This window comes from Thunnus maccoyii, chromosome 9 (assembly GCF_910596095.1).
Source record: "Thunnus maccoyii chromosome 9, fThuMac1.1, whole genome shotgun sequence".
In the NCBI taxonomy this organism is placed as follows: Eukaryota; Metazoa; Chordata; class Actinopteri; order Scombriformes; family Scombridae; genus Thunnus; species Thunnus maccoyii.
Window position 1 is genome coordinate 24,429,747 of NC_056541.1, and position 18,728 is coordinate 24,448,474.

An 18,728-nucleotide genomic window follows, 5' to 3' on the forward strand; every position below is an offset into this window, starting at 1 on the left:
ACCTCCAGCAGTCTGCTGTCAGCAGGCCAGATGAAGTGATAGAGGGACCACAGCCTAGCAGCTAACATGGCTAACAGATATGAAGTAAGGGTGACAGGAGGGCATGTTCTAATACAGGCCACAGTCAAGATGGAAGATGGCTCCCCCCTTCCACCCCCTGCTCAATACGTCTCCTCTCAAACATGCCCACCAGGCATGGCCCGGCTGTAGAAGAGGGAGAGGGAGGTGGAGGGCTGGAGGGATGGAGGTGGAGGTTTGGGAGTGGCGGGGGTGGAGGCGAGGGGGTGTCTGTATCAATCCATCACAAGCTGACAGCTGACTCCTGTGCCCGCGTGGCCACGGGCAACTGACCAGAACCAGGCCGGAGCTGGCCAGCTGTGTGTGTGCGTGCATGTGTGAGTGTGTGTGCATTTCAACCCTGCAACCCCCGACACTTACACACATATATATACGTCTCATCTTCCATCCAGCAGTAGCCATATCCTTCTCGCCATCTCTCTGCCTCTCTCACTCTCCCTGCCTCCCCAGCCTGTCCATGACATCTTACAAGTCAATCAATCAGTTTCAGGGAGCTGGCATGAGAGCACTGCATTTATCCAGAGCACACCCTGCCTGTCATACTTGCTGAAGTATTTTTATTTAAACTGACCTTCAAACCAATCCACTTTTCTCCCTCTGTAGTGCCTCAGGTATGTGCAACAACATAAGAGAGTCTTCAGAGAGAAAGGAATGGCAGAGGGAAGGCAGAGAGCAACATCTGGTGTCTTTCAGTTCCACCCTCACCATTTTTTACCTGGGCTCCTGGTATTTGAAAACCTCTGTCTCTGGTATGCCCTCAGAAAATAAAACAATTGTTTTATCTGTATCCATTTGTATGAGTGTCAGCTCTTGTGTGTGCACTAGGGTTCACTCAAAATATGTTCAGATGCTCTTTGTGTTATACAATGTCGATCCATTGCTGCTGAATTTTAAGCATTACATACTCCTAAAATCATGAACACCGTGAAATTACAGGGATATTGCTTGGGCGGTTTGCTTTTAGCACTGTATTATGCAATATCATGTTTACATTATGCAACTAGCAGCATAAAACAGTGACAGATTTAATTCATCATAACTGTTTCTGTTGTCTACTACAATTTGTTGGAATTGTCCACCTTACTCCTACTCCCATTGAGATTCTTGGGCTCCATATGTTTCAGTGTTTATTCTACGCTCTTTGCTTCAATTACTTCCAGTGCATGCACACACACACACACACACACACACACACACAAATACACAAATGCAGAAAAGCATAGGTGCCCCTTCCCCTCCTCCCTTCAGCTCCACTTTGAATTTAGGAGGACCTTGTGTTCCTCATCTCTGTTTTTTCGGCCTGATTTTACCCCCCTCATCCCCATTCTTCAACTAACCTCGCCCCCCCCGGCCCCTCCCTATCGTGCCCCCGCAAGCCTCCCCTCCACCACCACCACCCCCTCCGGCTTCTGACAGTACCTCAGCGGGAGAGCACAGCCCTGATGGATGCCACAGATGGGCCTTTCCCTTGGAGCTCCCAGCCTCAACGCAGTGTGTGCTCGGCAGGGTCAGAAGCCAGGCCTCCCCATGAAATGCATGTTGTAACAGGAAACAAAGGGAGGGCCCCCATCCCCACCAACACCCACACCAACACTCACAGCACCCCATTTAGCCTCCTCTCTCATCCCAGAAACAGGGGGGAAGCCAAGGAGCTAGGCCAGGGATTGGTGAGGGAGAGTGAGGGGTGTTTGGGGGTTAAAAGTCGGGGGGGGTTACAGAGAAGAGGGAGCAGTACTTTAAGAAGAAAACACAGAGAGATGTGAGGGGACATTTTCAGCTGGGGTGTCAGATGGACGACTTCGCTCTCTTGCACAGGGCTTTGTCTTTTGCTCTTTGTTCCATGTAATTGTGTCCCTGCCACTGTGTGGGTGCACGGCTTTCACGCTAATGCACATGAGTGTGTTTATAATTGGGTGGCTCAAAGTGTGTACATGTGTGCTTGTTGTTTGTTGCTTTGTGGCATACAGTTGTTGTTCTGTTGGAAGTCCACCCACACCCTGCCCAGTCCCCAGCAGTCCCATTGCATGTCAGTGTGCTGAATAGATAACTTGAATGACACTGAAAGACAGGCCCTCAAAGTGCAGCTGCTCCAGTATAAAAGAGAAAAGCCTTTGATGCCATCACCAGTATTACTACCAGCATCACTACACACTTACTGAAGGAAGCTGCCATCAATTTGGACTGTGGGATAGACCTTCTGATTATATTGTGAGGACAGATTAGTTAGATGAATCTTTTGATAGATAAACAACAACTACAAGTCCTACACTACACAACACAACTGAATTTTATGGGGGATGGTAACTGAACACATGACCAATATTACTATTATAATCTGAGTCATACAATCAGAATGTTAAATCTAAAATAAACAACATTCGATCATTTTCTAGCATCAGGATGGTCGACTCCAGTAAATTGTTTATCGGTTTTTTGTGTCTTCCCCCAGAAACTTCTGTTGTGTTGTGAGTAATTTCTGTTGTTTTATGTACAACTTGCAGCATTTGTGTGTGTTCTGTATTTACAATGTGTTTTGTAGTCTCCCTATGCACTGTAAAATTGGTGAATGTGTTTCCCAGTTTCCCATTGTGTTAGATATTTACAGTATTTTTATGTGACGTAGCTGCTGTCAAAATGGTGAAGCTGTTGTCTTCATTTGCACGTTTTTGGTGGTGCTTTGAGCTATCACACCCACTGTGATACATAGATGGATCCATATACACACACACTACATAAATGGACCTCCCACTTTATCTGTCTCTCACGCTGGGTGGGTGCAGTTCAGTCCATGTGTGTGTGGCGTGTGTGAGTGTATCTATGTGTGTGTGTGTGTGTGTGGCTGCATTAAGTTGAGCTAAGCTGATCCTAGTTAGATTCCAGTCTGTTGGAGCTGAGAGTCGCACCAGGCAGCATAGCCAGCCTCTGGCTATCCACTAAATTAAAGGCCTAATGCACAATCCTTCGTGCAGGCTGACAAACTAATGAAATGGAGAAGTAGGGGCCCCCAGGAGGATTGGGCAGCAGATGAAGACGCCTCCAATGAGGGATTCAACCCAGGAGCAACCTCCCCACCTTGTCTTTTCCATCCACGTCTCCCTATCTCACTCTCTCTCACTTCCCTGCTCCTTTTCTCTGTTATTTTCTTTCTCTCTCTCGTCTCTCACTTTTTCTTACTCTGCACAAAGCCAAGGGTGTCAACAGCATGTCTAAGTGCGTGGGAAAGGTACAATACAGTTCTGCAGTATGTAGCTATATGTGAGTGTGAGGCATTGGATTTTCGATGTGTGCGTACGGTTATGTGACTCCAGAGAGATGAGGAGGTGGGGCAGGTTTTTTGGCAGCGGTCTGTTTGTTGCCACCAAACATGACGGTCCCCACAGAGGACTGAGCAGACTTAACCCACTAACCTTGAAAGAGGTGCTTTGTCTATAAATAACTCCCACCAATTAAAGCTGTTTTTCTGAGTCCTCCCCACTGAGCCCGGCACCTTGGAGTCCGCGACGACTCGTCTCTCGAGTAGCGCAGCACAGGAGCCACCACCCTGCTAATTAGAGTTGGTATCATTCATCTGCCCCTGTCTTGCTGCTTGGCCCTACTGTCACGCACACAACCACACACACAACTACATGCACATGGCATATAAATGCAAAATACATATGTTTGTCGACAAAAAAAATTACTATTATAGTTTAGCTTAAGCAGAGGATTAGCCCTGAGGAGATGACTCAATAATTTAGCTATTTGCTCACTTGTTCGACATGGGTGTTTTATCAAAACTACCAACAACAGGGTACATGAAGAAATTTAACACTGAAAGAGGTTGTGTCACATCCCTTCAGTGCTTTTGGTGTGTAAGAAAAGGCAATTGGAGGCGAGGGAGAGAGAGAGGGGAAATGGGCTGAATTACACTTTAATTGCCATCGCTATTAATTAGAAGTCTTGAAAATCTGTTGCGGTTTGGGTCTTTTCCCCCTCCCTCCCTCTGGTTTGTCGTCCTTATGAAGCTATCTATTAACATCTTAATTGCCGCCTGGTCGGCTGTGTTGTGCTGTGGCAGCCACAGTGAGTTAAACACAGCCTCCCTGACATCCAGTTCTGGAGGCTGGCTGGCTAGTTAGCTGGATGGCTGGCTAGCTGGCTGAGGGAACGCTTCTGGCTGGATCATTAACGCAAACAACAAAATTAGCAATCAGCAGGCCTGCACGGTGCAATGACTGTCAATTACTGGAATGAGTCTAATATTTGGGACAGAGAAAAATAAATAGTATCTTAGAAGAGGAAAAAAGGATTGCTAAAATGCCTCTTGCCTCTTTCATCCCTCCACCAGAGTGTTTGTCATTGTCATGGGTGTGAAATTGGTCAGTCAGATGCTGATGATGAAGTGGGTAAAATGTAATGAATTCTATCTAGCCTGTAAGTGGTTGACCTAGGGTTGATCAGAGGTTAACACCACTTCACCCCTAAGACAGGTCCCATTAGCAATTATATTGTGCATTAACAATCACTGTGTGTGAGTTAATGTTAGAGTTTGTGCATTGTCTTTCATGTATGTGTGTTGGTATGTCCTTGTGTGCCATTAAGTGAGCATGTTATCACTGCATATTACAATTATATCATATATTATTATATATGTTATATATAATATATTACATATTATATATACTATTCAAAGTAGAAAGCTGCCTCTATCATTGAGCCTAATCATGAAGAATGGCTGGTTTGTCATTGACACCCACAGACAGGCCACAGCCGGGGACTGTCAGTCAAACCCTATCTGTCTATCAGCGTCTGCTAACCAGCCTGCAGTCGGATGTGTTGTGCTAAATGGCATTTTTACACATTAATGCATTTGATTACACTGAGGGATGGATGGAAGGCTGTGGCAGCTACGCAAGACGCTCTACCCCCCAACACCATACACCACACCCCTGAACGCACACACACATGCGCTAATAACCCTGGCGTTGACATTTGAAGTAACATTATTATAGGGCTCATTTGGAGCTCAGAAGCCCCAGGCAGGAGACTCTGCTCATCAGGTAGGCCAGGGCTGCTTGAGACTGGAGGGTCAGGTAGGGTAGGGGGCATAAAGTGGGGGGGGTGGAAGGGCGGTGGGTGTCAGAGCCTCTGGGTTTGACATTCACAGCGCAACAGACAGCAGAGATGGATGCTGGGTAGCATTCCATCTATGCACGCATGACAGAGCCCCTCCCTGCACACAGGCGCATTCAATCCCACATATGACCTTTCGAGAAAACTGGGGTCAACTTTTCTTTTTTTTTTTTTTTTTCTGTAGCACTGACAACAATATCACAACTCGTTGTTGATTCACGTAGTCAGCTTTCTTTTCAGGGGGTCTATTCTCCTTTGGCTCCACCCTGGACATGTCTTGAGAGTAGGAGCAGCAGACATGCTGTCTGGATTAGTGCCAAGCAGTACACTATTACTAGTAGATCCAAAAACTGACAACAGGCTGGGTTGTGTGGATCAGGATCAGGGTAATCGCCTCTCTGTGGCACCCTGTCCTTTCCCCGTCTTTAGCCTTTGGTCAGGGGTTAGGTGTGTGTAAGAGTTGGTGTGTTTTACAGTATGTATGGATGCTTGCAGCATGCACTGTGCAGTGTCTATGTGTACATACTGTATATTTGAGTTTTGTGTGACTTCATACACACATGTGTTCTCTGTGTTTATGTGTATAGAAATGTGTATGTGTGTGAGTGAATTCTTGTGCAGGTGTGTGTGGTGTATGTGTGCATGTGTCCAGGTTAGATGGGGCTCACAGGGTCAGGAGATGCTGCAGGGCTTTGCTGACGGCTGCAGGAAACCAATCAACCTTGTCTGTGTATTCCCCGACCCGTCGTTTTCTTAATGACCTGCCCTGACAGGCCTGCTGCAGCCCCGGCCAAACCTCCACAACACCGCAACGCTCAATGGATGACCGGCCCCCATCAGCAACATGCTAATGACCCAAAGAGAGGGAGAAAGGGGGAGTAGGGAGGGATGGAGGCAAGAGAGAGTGGAGGAAGCATGTAGGAAAAAGGAGAAAGAGAAAAACAGACAGAAAGATGAAGGGTGGGGTGAACAACAGGATAGATGGGTTCCCCTTTTTCACACAACTGCAGCTCTTGGGGCACAGCTCGCAGGCAAAAAAACTGTTTTGACATGTATGATTCATCATTTTGAAATTTTGCAACATACGAGACAATATCAAAAAAAAAGACCAAATAGTACAGACTTTGTTTTAGTCAGTACTGATAAAATTTGTTATCTGCATCACTAAAACCAGATATTTGTTAATTAATGCCTATGTCAGTTTGAGTAAATCCAAGGGATCATCACACAAATCAGTGTCTCATTAGGTATTTAGCCTGTTTTTCTCTTGTACAGTACTGATGGGAGCTCCTAATTGGTTTTACTTAGGTGTCCTTAATCCAAGAAATACATTCGCTCTAGCTATGTACTTTAGGGACACTTTGAATGAAGACTAACATCTGTAGGAAGTGGTAGAGAAGACATGCTTCAAAAGTTTTCCACCCTGAATTTTGGCATAGTTAGTAGCAATATATAATTATGTGTGTGTGTGTGTGTGTGTGTGTGTGTGTGTGTTTGTGTGTGTATACATTCATTTCAGTTTTTCACTTTCTTTTCCACATATAATTTCAGTGAGGTCAGGGCACTTCATCAGTAGTGAAGATAACACCAAGGTAGCTGTACCTATCACAACGCTTCACTGTAAAGCAGTCAAGGTCAATTTGCTGCCAATCTTCATCAGAGCCCCTAATTACCATAAATTTGTTTTTCTTTAAATTACAACCATACTCCCTGCCATAAAAGCTTAAAGGTATTTATGTTTTGTTTTTTAATTAATGTCTTTCTTGATGTTGCCAGGATATCAGTATCAGCCATTAGCATCAAATGAGGAACCATTTTAGAAAACCATCTTCTCTACGTCCATGTTTAATCATTCTGATCAGCACATCTACAAATAGCACAAAGAGAAAACATCATGTGGGTGAACCTTGTCACACTCCTACTGTAGATGTAATTATAGCAGAGCCCAGAGTACCTATTGTGACATTGTACATTGACATTAGGGCCTTAAGCATAATGGTAGCACAGCCCATGCTTTTTAAAATTTTAAACATTTTCCCTATTACACACAATTATATGCTTTCAAGAAAAATTAATATATGCAATATACATTTGAATTTCATCTCTGACAGTCTAAATGTCACTATGTGTTTAACAGCCGCTCTGGGGATGGACTTGGCTCACTGTCAGAAAGTTTTATACCAGAATGTGAGTCTGTTTTTTCGAAATATGATCATATAACTTTTCTACACTGTTAGTCACACATATGCCACACAGAAAAAAAAACACCTTCTTTAAGTAACATTATTTATCCAGCAGACAACCAGAATAATGGCTAACTAGACACAAATACAGCGCCCATCAAAACGCTCCTCTCTCTTATTTCTTGTTGTATCACTTCTGACTTGGTTGGGTCATCTAATAGTGAGACACTCACACTGTTTTTCTCTAAACTCAGTGAGCATTTGCTCTGATAGGATGGGGTGTTGAACAACCTGTAAACTGTAAAGAAGCAAGTAGTGAGGTGTGACATCACCCTTTAGTTTGCATTTGAGCCAGTTTGAAGTCCAGAGTTGCTGCTTATGGTCAGTGCCATCTTTTCCGTTTGGAGCCAGGACCTTCCAAATAAGGAGTGCGGGGAGCTTCCTTTCACTCTCTGGTAACACGTTCTGCTACTTCGCACTGAAGCAAAACTAGCCAAACACAGATCCGTCCACACTTGGGCTAACATTAGCTACTTTAGCTAAATTGTGCTAATAGGGCAGGTATGGTAGTCAAGTAACACTAAACTTACTGAAATATTGTGACAATAGTCCGACTCAGTACAGGTCCCAGAGCTGCGAGAGCAGCAGGTCAGCCAACTGTCCATCACAGCTGTCAATCAAAGCAACTGTAAGCCTTCAAATCTTATTAACCAAGCAATAATCTCCAAATTGACCACCAGCTCACTTATTAGAGGGCCTAAATTTGGTGATTGAGAGCATAATGACTCATTGAAAAAAAATTATTGACTATTTCTAGAGAGAAGTTGACGCTTTTTGAATGGGAGTCAGTTGGAGCCAGGGATTTTTTGAAGCCAGCATCTAGCAGCCGTATTGCACTTTAAGGTACTTCCGCATTGGCTTCAGCCTCAAGTTGTGGTAGATGACACTTGGAACAACCACTTCAATCACATTGGGAATTTGTCACAAGTTAAGTCAGTGCTTGAAAGACATGAGAGCACTAATTTGCTCTTAACTGTACAATTACCCATCATGTCAGCAAAATGTGTTGCTATAAGGTCAGAGTTTCAACCAAGGTATTCACCAACATTCATGTCAGGCACAAGTTTCCAAAAAAGGTAGATGAACTGGGATTGATCAGAGGGAAGGTTAGTATTTTGAATCACTTTGCAATGTGTTAGACAGCCACATTTACATACAGATTTCAAACAATAATAGGCCTCTTATTTGCACTCTTTATCTAATTGTAAGTATAGTAGTTATTAGTAGTTATAATAGCAAGGGAATGAACAATAGTCTTTGTATGGGTTATTTAAAACTTGAAGGTCATTAAGTCTGTAAATTTCAGTGTTATTCTTTACATTGTGGTTTATTCTTTTGGCTCTACAAACCATGCCACCCCATCCCATTTTCCAATCAGCACCTTTGCTATTAGTGCAGTTTAATGCACAGCGATTTCTTGTAATATTGCTATCACCATGCGTTCTCTCTTAACTTCTGCCCCTTACTTGTACAACTTAAAATGGTGCTACAGTGAAACCCACCTCTATCCATCCATCCATCCCCACGTCCAGGCATTCATCCAGTCAGCCAACAAACCAACCATGCTGGTGTTCATGTCTCCACTTTCCATCCCTGCTCTGTGCTGTTGTCTGGTCATTAAGGTCATTGACCTGAAATCTGATAGCAGTCAATGAGCTAACCAAATGAGCCACCTAATATCTGAATCCCGCTGCAAGCACAGACACTCTCAATAATGCTGTGTACATTAACAGCATTAACAGAGAGAGGAGGAGAAAGGGCGGCTGGAGGGAGAGGGAATGAGGGAGAGGGAGAAGGGCGGCAAGGATGAAAGAAAAAAAGAAAACCTTATCTATCATTGAACACTGAGATTTTTTTTCCTGTTGTACGGGACACGGCTGCGCGTACGATTCATCATCTTTTATTTAGAAGATGTACGGAGACCCATAAAGCCTAGTAAGATGAAATATGTCTCTTGAATAAATTGTGAATATTCTGTGTTTTCTCTCTGTGATACAACCGTATTTCAATCCCTGTCATTATGATGCTGCCAGAATCCCCTGGCAGGCACAGGGAGGTTTGGGACTTTTAAGCCGTTTGTTTCATCTCAGGTATTAACCCCAATTTTATACCTACGCAGTGAGATAATCATGGTTTCAAGCTGTTAGTGTTTTCTTCACTCACCAAATCTGCGCACTGTTAATCCCAGGAAACTAATTAAGATTTATATAATTATCATTTTTGCCAGTTTAGTTTAGCCAGTCTCTGTGTGTCTTTTTGAATTCTGAGTGTGAGTGTGTGTGGTGAAGGGGGTGGTGGGGTGGTTGAAAGAGAGACAAACTAGAGAGAAATTGGAGAAAACCATGTGCAAACCCGACGTCTTTAAGAGGAAAGTGAATGAAGGTAGAGCGTTAGACAAGGCTTCCTTTATGTGTGTTTGGAGGCATCATGCTGTTGCAGTGCTTTGGGTGGGCACTGACTGACCACCCTCCTGAACCCCCCACCACACACTCATACACACACACACACACACACACACACACACACACAGACACACACACACACACACACACACACACGTATACTCCCCTGTCAGACCCTGGAAATACCTCACATTCCTTCCACTTCACTGACTGCTTTACAGCCAAGAAGAGATAACAAAGGAATGGGCAGGCATTGAATACCAGCCTGCAGTGTGGACTCAGAAACCTTTTTTTTTCTTATTGAAACCACTGAACACCACACCTTATCTCACCATCCCATACAGAGATGTCACTGACTGTTCTGCTAATGAGATGGGGTGTACTGTACAGAATGAGCCACCAGCCCAGCTCATCTGTTAATCCCATTGAAGTGAAACCTCATCCTACTGTCTGAGCAGCACATTGGCTCGTCCTTGTACCTGGGCTTCGAGTCATACCCGGGCCGATTCCAGCCCTCCTACTCTCCCCTAGGATGAGGTTTTCTCTTTCTCTTGGGTTCAGGTTGCCAGCTCAGGTATCTTGGATTCCCTGGGTGTCTCTCCTCCTGTTTCACCTCCTGTAACATGCCTCCTTTCCTTTTGCCATGGTCAGGTCATCTATACTATTCACCCCTTGAGTCTTCATCAGGATGACAAAGAGGGATGGCTAACAGATGCAGTGCTACTCATTCACTTGTATGTTTTGGTCCACTGATGCACAATCAAGATCAAATAGATTATATTGCTTGAACAGGAGACAGAAGATTGATCTCCAGAGCCTGTTCATTATAGTGTAAGGGGAGAGCTTCACAGTCAGGTGATGTTCTGGCTGAAGTCTCTCAAAACCTCTGCTGTATGTTGGCCAGAAAAGAGGACTGACAGTGGAGGAGCACATAGCCTGGAAGTGCGCTCCCCAGTGAGACTGGCAGGTGGAAATGTACTGTGAGTCAACCACCGCTACCCAGATCAAACTGTCTCTCATTCGCACTTCACACTCTTACCTTGCAAAGACATGTGAAGCCTACCTGGTCACAAATGAGTCTGAAATATGGAGCACAATGGTTTCTCAACTTTGTTCTTCAGATTTTCATTATATGCTATTTCTATGGGATGATTAGATTAGCACTGAACCAATTTATAGTGCATACTCCTGCAGGATCAGCTGCCCTACCAGGTCTGTTACTACTGAAGATGGTATTCTACAACAGTGGTTCCCAACATGAGGGTCAGGAACCTAACCTTAGGTTAAATTTGACAAAAAGATTGCCAAAAAGGTTGAGAGCTACTGTTCTGTAGTATAGCTGAATATTTTGCCAATGAAAAAGACATACTGTACAATAACAACAGCAGTGTCAAACCAAAGTTATAAATAACACAAACAATTCATTTGTGTGCATGAAAATATCATTTCCCAGAGTTACTCATGACATCAGATGATTTGAGGAGACAGAAAGAAAGGAGGAGTCATTCAGATTTGGGTGAATTTTAGAGGCATACGAAGAAATTGGGAGGGGGTTGGTGCATTCGGTGGGGGCTGAGCTGTGAGCTCAGCAGGAAGCCATGTGCCCCTGGGGACAGGTCTCAGAGCATGGCAGACCCAAGGGGCAAGACAGAGAGACAGAGCCACATAGACTTAACATGACGGTAACAGTGGCCGGCATCATTGTCGTCGCCTCACATTGCCGTGTCCTTGTAAAAATGCCAGACCTTTGGGTGGGGTGGGAGTGGTTTTTTGGAAGACAGTGGGTGGGTAGTGTGGTGCTAACGTGGTCCAGTGGTAATCCCACATGGCACAGGCAAAGCCCCAGGTACTGTTTTAGGAGAGCAGTGGTGGCTCTGTGTCATGGCTAGCCAGGGCTAATGTGTCAGCTGGGTGTTTCCCCAAATCAGCCTCGTCCTACACCAGGACAGCCCTCAACCACAATGGGCTGCTGAAGATGACATATGCTGAAGGCAGAGACTGATTCTGCATGTTGGTGTGTGTGTGTAATGTGCAATTTGTGTCACTTGACACACACACACACCCAATGCACGCCTGCATGACTTTTTTCTCATAAATACACACATGTATTCATGAAGGTGTGTGTCTGTGTGTAAGCATCTGCCTGCCTGCCTGTGAGTACATGTTTGAGTGTATACAGTGCACATGTATGACTGAGCCTATGTGTGCGTGTGGACCCAGACCGATGGTGGCGGGGGTCTTATTGATGTTGATGCAGTCCAGACATCTTTATTTAAAGCTGATGTGGTTAAAGTAGCCTCTTAAGCCGCCCTCTCCACGCCTCTGTGGTCTAAGCCAGTGTGAAGAGGTGTGCTAATCGCTCTGCCATGTCTGCGTGCAAGACAAACGCGAGTGTTCCGTGTAGCCTGGCAATTTGATCACAGCTGATTAGAGAAGCACCCACTGCCCACAGGGCGAACAGGTAGAGGGCAGATTAGTGCTGAAAGTATATAAGAATAGAGCATTAGTTGTTAGCTTAAAGGCAACAAAGTATCGTAAAAGATACAATGAAGTGGCAATCTGAGCCATGCAGAGCTCTACTTTGGGTCTAGCAGTATAGAGCACAGCAGACATCCAGTGGGAAATCTGTGGAAGGTTGACTCCGAACAGCAGCAGCAGCAGCAGCAGATCCTTTCCCTGCTCGCCTGCTCCTCTCTTGACAGAGCTGCTGCTGATCGCGCTGCCTCAGGCCTGTTGTGGCTGGATGCTGCCGTCCAAGCCTACATGTCAGTGTGAGACAGGCTCTCCCTGACCTCTCTAGCGCTGGGGGCCTCCCAGCCCCAAGGAGGGGCCCCCCGCTCCATCACATCCCTTCCAATTACTGACATCCTGCCGCCTTTGAACACACAGGAATCATAGTGAAGAATAGCAGAGGTCAGACTGCAGATGGAGAAGGGTGGAAACGGCAGAGTCTAAGTAAGAGGGAAAGAAAGAGAAAGGGGGGGAAGAAGAGTGAAAAGCTATTTGTGTCATTGATGCCTCCATAGCCCCTCCACCAACCTTCCATCCTTTTCAAGGCTTCTGCCTGAACCCTAATCAGGAGCAACTGTTACAACAACAAAGACTGAGGGGCAGTGAGAGTTAAATATGGCCCTCCGATCTGTTAAAACAGAGAAAACAAAGTACACATATCCCCTTTGTCTCCTGACAAAGACCACAGACCAGTTTGGGTCAGTTTAAATGTGTAAAATATCTGCCTTTTTTTTCCCTCCTGTCTAGTATTTAAAGTAACTTTCACCAATCCATTCTCATGTTACTTATTTAGAAAGAAAATAATCTCCTGTTAATTCTAATTAATATAAAATGACATTTTACAGAGTAATAGTGGATGATATGACTCAGAGGGGAACATGTACAGTAAACAAGCAGTTTGGTTATGGGAACGACACGAGACACACAAGCTGTAACTATGTTTGAACGTGCAGTGTGTTTCATAGCTGAAGTCACTAATGAATGAATGACTGTACTCGGGGAAGGGAGTGGGGAGGGGTTGGTTTCATGTTTGTGCATGTGTGCATGTAGGCTGTAGCTGTCCTATAACGAATGGCATATGAGATTGGTTGGTGTGCCTGGCAAGGGCCCAGTGCCCTTAAACCCAAATTAGCCTTTCCAAACCCATATCCCCCTGGCACAATGAAAAATCCCACATGTACATACAAGCCCACACACTCACAAATACAAACACGTACATCAACACACATACATGCAGACTCACAAAAAAAACACCAATGACCTCACTCTCCCAAACTGTGGTGAACACTGCCAGGCCAGAAATCCCTCTAAGGCCTCCCTTTCAGACTGTAAGCACTGTGCTGCTGAGTAGCCATATCAGAGGTCATTATAGGGTCAAAACTGGCTGCTATTAGACTCCAGCAATCCCTGCAATTCAAGCATATAAAATGTGCATCACATTTGTGGTAACAGCATTACATCAAACTAGTTTTGACGTGTTCATTGTAGTGTGGAGAGTATAAAAATAGCTTCCCTTTCTGAAATAAACCTTACCATTTATGCTTTTTTTTTTAAATTTTTGCCTAAGCAAATGAGTTTTCTTGGTCTCTCTGTTTCACTGAAATACATGATGTGTATGTGTGAGCATGTGTGAGCATGTGTGTGTGTGTGTGTGTGAAAGTAGAGTTTAAAGGGTGTTGAAAACTATTAGCCTGCTGCGGAGAGGCGCTGTGCAGAGAATGAGTGATGAATTATTGAAGTGGCTCTTTGGTGTGAATGAAGTGTTGAAAATGTCCATTGCCACGGAGCACTCTGACGTTCCTGCGCAAGGCTTTCAATAGCATGTGTTAAAATGCATGTGTTGGTTCAGATGACTACTGTTCCACGCCTACTTCTTTGGAGCCATTAACAAAACTCTAAAATTGGGTGCCTACTGTTACCTTCTTTTATTAACCTGCACTTCCCTTTCTTCCTGTCAAAACATTTCACTTCCATCTGTTACTGTTTCTTCTTCTTTCTTTTTCTTCTCTCTCCGTCTCTTTTCTGTCATTTCCTCTCTTCCCCCGTTCTCTTCCAACAGGATCCTCAGAATTTCCTCTTGTTACAGCACATCCAGTGATCAGTCACTGTGATTCTACTCTTTCAAGTCTTCCCTGTTTCAAAGAGCCATTGCCGTTGGGGGGAGAGTGAACAGGAATCTGAACCAATGCTTTTCGACAGCAGGGCCGCTCCTGCACGTTACACCCCAACAGCACCAGCGGGACGGGGGGTGGGGGGGGCAGAAGAGAGAGGGGGAGGAGGAGGGCTCTCAAATACACATCACACATGAAAGTCACCTCACTCCAACCGGGAGAAATCATGGGCCCTGACGGAAAGGTAACAGCCGGCCGCAGGCACTAGGCGAGTTGCTAGGAGACAGGGAAGCACTGCATGGTCGATGGGATGAGCGGATGGCTGGTGTATTCGCTCAGATGGAGCTCACTGACACGTACAGACACACTGACAACATACAGCTAAATGTAAACACACTGAGACATGAAGAGAAGAGGCATATAACAGAAATACAGAATATGACATGACTGCTTGGAATTTTAAAAAATGGGAAAAAGTGGGGTTTTTTGCCCAGAGTTGACGGATGGATTTTATTTCCTGTATGATAACATACTATATCCCACAATCCCAATCAAGTTAGCCCGGTTATATGCATATGAAATCATCCCAAATATATTGAAGGTGAATGCAAGGTGTTGATCAGCACTGTCCCAGGAGCTGCATGGATGCACACATACAGTCAGTCCCCTTTCCAGTAGGAAGGTGTTTTATGGTTGTGGGTAATAAGATAGCTGCTTGCCTCTCTCCTTGACCTGCTGCTGAACCTGCCATAGTTGACACGACTACACTAGAGGGATGGGAGATGGTGAGAGCCAAGCAACTATACCTGACTGTGTTCAGTCAACAAGAAAGCTACAACTCCTGACTCATTCAACCTCTTAATTTCAATCTCTCCCTCTAACCCAGAATTCCTTCACCTCAATCCGACACGTTAGTTCCTGCGAAGAGAGCATCTTGGGGATTAAGCATGACGTGATGTGTTTCCAATGATTTAGCTCCCTCACTATGTGGTGAGAGATGCTCTGTGGAATGAGCCAGGCTGCCCCACAGATAGGGGTTTGGATGGAGAAGGGGGGGAGGCTAACTTACCTTATCTAAAGTATTTTGAGGGGAGGACATAGACGCCTTCTCTTCCATTATATCATTATGTAAACACAAGACTGTGCCACAGGTTGACTGGCTGTGTTTCATAAATCGGCAGAGAACAAGCCTGTCTTGATTAAGGCATGCTTATATCATTGTAAGAAATCAATCTGTTTAATTGGTCTGCTTTTGTCAAATATATTAGCTTAAGACCTGTGTGAGACCATTATATTGAAGAGTGTAAATGAATATGCTTTCAGCTGATGCTGTTAAGATTCACTGAGCTTGTTGTTATGATTTATTGTGCTTACTAAACATGTTTTTCCTCACTTGACCACACTGAAGCTGACAGAGGGAGGAAATGCAAGGGGAAAAAAAGGTGTACAGACCAGTGCTACTCATCTTAAAAATGGTTCATTTCATGATTGCAGTCATAATGATGCAAGATCAACTGACTGTGGCAACACCAGATTAGCTGCATATAAAGGCTTTAAAAAACATCTCAAGAAGTCTATTGTATAATGCTAAGAAGGGGACTATCAACTGTGTTTGACTCATATATCTACCTACCTGACCTGTTTTGCATATGATTTTTTTTTTTCAACAAAGCAGGCTGGGTTTATCTTCTCCTTCACTGTTTTTAAGTCACGTCAACCATTTTAGCATTCATGGCAAGCCACAGCAAGCCACAATAACAAGTGGTCTATTCAAATTAAATCAGTAATGGCATTGTCCATATTTCAGGCAGGTCATGCGTTTTTATTTATTCAAAGAATGAAGACAGGTCGGTTCCTCTCACAATTATCTCTTTTCATTTAAAGAATGAATGTGCATGTCAGGGCTTCTTTTACTTTCTTTCTTTCTATTCTAAGTTCCCCCCATCCTCACTGCCCCCGCCATCACTGGGCGACAGTAGAGGTCGTTAGTGGAAGAGGGATGATGCCAAACTTGACTGGAGTCGAGCCTTATCTCTATTCTTTACACTCTCGCTTTTGTTTCAAGGGCTTTGTTTACACACGCCCCATTAATCACCTTCTGTCTTCCCACAATCCCACAGCATTTAAAGTGGGTGCTCGTCCTGGGGACAATGTGCAGCACAGGTGCCAGTGTAAATCTCTTTCGTCTCCTCTTAAGGAAGGAAATGAAGATTCCCAGACCTCTGGTCACCTTCTCCTCTCAGGTTTCTCTATTATCTCTTCTTTACTCTGCCCTTGGCCTTGATCACTATCTCGACATATCACTCCAACCTGGCCCCAGAGAGTTCTGATTACCAAACATTCACACGCTGCACACCTGGGCACGAGTCTGTCTGGCCCATCAAATGCCACATACCTTCACCTCCACCCTTCACCGTTAAATACAGTCCCGACGGCTGACTGACACTGCCCTCATGTCTTGACAGCCAAGTGTGAGTGTCTGCAGACAGGATGTTGTTGAGCAAACATTAATCACACCACAGGAAGCCACAGGCAGAGAGGAAGATGGAGGACATAGAAGAATCTGCCCGCCAATGGCTCCAAGGACTGCAGGGTCACCTCTACAAAGACACCTCTCCGTAAACTAAACCCCAAATGGTATTCAGACAGTCCTCCATCTGCCTCACTGTAGGATGGAGGCCACAGCGTTGTCACCCATGTTCAGAAGTGTCTTTTCAAATATGGGAATTAGAGATCCTCAGCCCCCTGCATTTATTCCTGCTCCGACTCTGACACTCAGAATATCAATGAATATGTGAAAATAGGTGAAAACAGGAGGCTATGTTATGCCATAATGAGGAGAGAACATGTGAAAGAATGTGAATTAATTTTTCTACATGTGCTTCTCTGCAGAAACATGGCTGCATTTGAATATTGGTCTAAGAGAGTATATGTGGAGTGCATGTATGGCAGCTCACTGGGAGTGCTTTAATGCATAGCCCTGTTTAATTGCATAGTCAATGCATTCATCATTCAGAATGCAGAGCCTGGCTAAAATGAATTGAATTATCTGGCGGGGAGAACAAAGAGATGTACATTGAGTTTGTGTGTAATTTATTGTTGCAGAGTGAAGCGAGCGGGGAGCAAGAGAGGCTGGGAGAATTAGAGGCAGAGAGGGAAGATAGAGAGACCTGGAGGAGGACAGGAGGGAAAAAAAGAGAGAAGGGGGGAATGAGAGAGGCAGACACAAAAAGATGAGGGAGGAGAGGGAAGATAGAGAGGTCTGGGGGAGGAGAGAGTGAGAGAAATGAGTAGGAGAGAGGAGATAGGGAGGCCAAGAGGAGCGTAGGGGGAAGAGAGAAAGAGAGGGGGAAGACAGGGAGGATGAGGAAGGAGAGAGATAATAGTGCATACTGGAGGAAGAAGAAGGGGAGGAGGAGGAGAGATGGAGGGAATGAGAGAGAGACGGAGAGGGAGGAGAGGGAAGCTTGTGTGCAGAGCCAGAGATAGACCAGAGACAGACCTGACACCTTCCTCCAGATTCCTGAGGGGATAAAACACAAGCAATGTGTGTATGTGTGTGTGTGTGTGTGTGTGTGTGTCCATTTCCACATGCCTGCACAAGTATGGAATTTGACAACAGAGGCTTCTAGGAGATTTCCTCTGTTGTTAAACATGTAAATGTTGAAGGAGTGGGCCACACCTTTCCAATGGTGAACACCTGGATGTATACACCTACACAACCACCTGCATTTAATCAAGTCCCTCTTCCCTGGTCTCTCTCACTCTCTCTCTCTCTATCTCTCTCACACACACACACACACACACACACACACACACACACACACACAGACATAGACACATTTACTCTGCCAAGACTCCATCTCTCTCCGTTGACTGTGAAGTAATTGCAGTGAGTATTGAAGAGAAAGCTTGTAGAGGCTGTGGTGGTGGAGAAGAGGGGAGGGGGGGCGCGGTCTGAGGAAAATCTATTTCCCAATACTATCTAACTGCAGCTTTCCTCCGATGGACTTGCATTCCTGGTACTGGCTGTGTCCCATTGATTCCTTACCAACATCATCTGAAAATCTATGAGCATAAAGGGCAGCGCCGCCAAGTACAAAGCACATAAGTGCACATCATGTTCTATACGGTCACTGTAGGAAACTCTCACTTTCACCTTCTCTCACTCTCGTGGTCTGTGTTCTTCCTGCTTCTTCGTCCCATTATTTTCACCCCTGTCCTCAAACAGCGGGGGGTGGGAAGGATAGATCCAGACAGAAGGTGGGGAG